General features: G+C 48.9%; 1 protein-coding gene across 1 annotated transcript in view; it reads right to left on the minus strand.

Annotated features, from left to right (window-relative positions):
* The window catches only part of LOC143286775 (ly6/PLAUR domain-containing protein 6-like), a 50,345-nt gene extending 48,011 nt beyond the window's left edge, over positions 1–2,334 (minus strand). The window contains exon 1 of the mRNA XM_076594560.1: positions 2,182–2,334. The gene's annotated coding sequence lies outside the window, so the exon portion shown is untranslated. The remainder of the gene's footprint in view (positions 1–2,181) is intronic.
* Between the last annotated feature and the right edge of the window lie 324 nt (positions 2,335–2,658).

Raw genomic sequence — 2,658 nt, forward strand, 5'->3', positions numbered from 1 at the left:
TTGAATGATAATCCTTGTCAACAATATCATCTGAGTTGTACCAGGTTGTGAAAGAATAGCTTCGTTTTGCTTTCGCTCTCCGGGAAGGACCACACGTAGATACACAGCTGCAAGGTGTTAAGTGAGGGACACCGGAGACGATAGGATTGTACTGTGGGGGAAGGCCCGCGAGGGAAAACAGTGAACTGTGAGGCTTTAAACCGTCTGCATGGCTGACTCCTCAAGGGGGCATCGGGAACTCTCAGGTGTCCCCTTACGTCGGTATCTTAAACTTGGCACACACACACACACACACACACGAACGCATACTATACTCGTGCGCTATGAATGAACTAGATTTTGGAGACGAAGGTTCGTTCGCCTTCTTTTATCTCTATAAATGTGCGTGCATGCGCGCGCGCGCGCACACACACACACACACGTGTATGTGTAATCATGCGCGCTCAGGTGCGAGTGAATGAACACGTGCGCGCATGTGTGTATATGTGTGCACTTAACGTGTGCGTGCATATGTGCATGTGTAAAGTGAACTGAATGTGTGTGTGTGCGTGTGTGTGTGAATGTGTGTTTGCGTGTGTGTGTGTGTGTGTGTGCGCGCGCGCGCATTCAAGTATGCATTTACATGCATTTGCATCAGGCAAAGGAATAATTATATGAGTGTTCATAGTGTTACAAAAACTCGACTAGCGGATGCGAAAACGGACGCTGAACTTAGAAAACCAAACACACCAGCAAAGAACTTAACAGTACACACGCACTGACATTGAGTATGTACATGCACTTCCACGCCTCTTCCAACACACCACTGTGAGGGAAATGGCAAATAAACGACACAACACATAAGGTCATGAGTGGTGGCGGCTGATGAAAGTGTTCGCTTCCCCTGTCTTCTCGCAACGAAACCCATTTTTCTTCCTCCAAAATTTCCATTCTTTCTGAAACGTGTCCATAACAAGCTTCGTACCACCACACTGAAGGCTATCCAATCCTCCACCGCTACCTCCCTCGCCAGGCAATCATCAGACATTCACACACACACACACACACACACACACACACAACATTGAAGGACTACCGGGAACCTCCTATCAACACCGCACATCTACACCCCTTGCGAACAACAAGCGGAAAGATCGGACATTTACGAGACACGAGACCCGAGGTGAAATAAGAGACCATCAACAAGATACCAGCACTGCCCCGGCTACAGGTGATAGGATAGCATCAGGGGTGGTGGAGGGGGTTGGAGGTGGGGGTGGGGGCAGGTGAAGGCAGATAGCATCAGGGCGGAGTACATAGCTGGTAGCCGAAACATCCTCATTTTGGGGTCCGCTACTTCAAAGGTTATGGGGACATGTGACCAGCGTTCAAGCCAGCATCAGCAGCGAATACAGCTGGGTCCTGATTTCCTCCCAACCTTAAGGATGGTGGATTCGAGGTGTACTGGGCGTGGGTTAAAATTGGTAAGAAAAGCAATGCGCTGTAGTTTATAACCAAGAGATCAAGGGCTTTCCGCCAAGCAAGTGACAGCCCCGGAGAACGAAATGAAAACAGGACAGGCCAGCACAGCACGGCTCTGTACGGCGGCAAGCAGAGGGATTGACAGGGACCTGAGAGGACCGCGCTGCGAAACAACGAACATGATCATGCAAACTTTGCCCGGCTTAGTGGAACATCGTTTTGTGTGACACGGCCACAGTCACAGACGAACCAAGCCAAGCGCAAGGCAAATAAATCATAGCTGAAAATGCATACCATGCCGGTGGCGGAACTGGGGAAACTGAAAATGTCAGAGAAATTTGATTAGTTTCGTGACAAGTCACACAATCATAACCGACCTCCTTTTGTTTTTCCTGTGACTGAGCAAGTTAAAATTGAAAGCACTGTTAAAGCACGCGCGCGCGCGCGCACACACACACACACATCTGTGACTTAGCAGGAATCAGAACTAACCGAAAACTGACGAGAACAAAACGTTAACATGGATGATATTCACAGTAATCCTTTTCTTAACTGTGTAGTGTTCCTTTCAACCAAACTAATTACTTTTTACTAATCTATTTATTGGAGAAGAATTTTTTTTAAATAGAAACAAGCGACAACAACAACAACAACAAATAACAATAACAATAAGAAGAAGAAATTAAGAGACACCAGTGCATAAACAATAAGACAACTCACCGACGACTGGCAAACTCAGTCTGACAGCAGCGGTGGATGTAGCCTGACAGACTTGTGTTAGTTTCGTGAACGTATGGGATGACGAACCACACGTAACTCCCACATCTCAGTCAATCACCCGGCCAGTAACATCGCGGCGGTGGATAGGACAGGCAGCACAACGGTGGTGGTTACCCGTTACCCAATCCCCACCCGTGTCACACCTCCCTGCCACTCGCGGTTGCCGCTTCTGACTAATGAGCGAACGGCAGGAAAGACGTTTCGCAGCAGGGGGTCAGGCCCTCAGAGCTTGTACACTTTGTCCGCTTCTCCTGCCTGTATGATCCTCTGCCCATGATATATTGGGGGGTGCCCGCAATCTCTCCACTTTCGTTTACTGAGTGGGGGTAGTGGTAAAAGAGGTGGTGGTGGTGGACTTAAGAGAAGGAAGGGGGTATGAAGCGGGGAGGGGAGGAGGGCGAAGGGAGGGGGCAGCAA

The sequence above is a fragment of the Babylonia areolata genome, chromosome 1 (genome assembly GCF_041734735.1).
Source record: "Babylonia areolata isolate BAREFJ2019XMU chromosome 1, ASM4173473v1, whole genome shotgun sequence".
Lineage (NCBI taxonomy): Eukaryota > Metazoa > Mollusca > Gastropoda > Neogastropoda > Buccinidae > Babylonia > Babylonia areolata.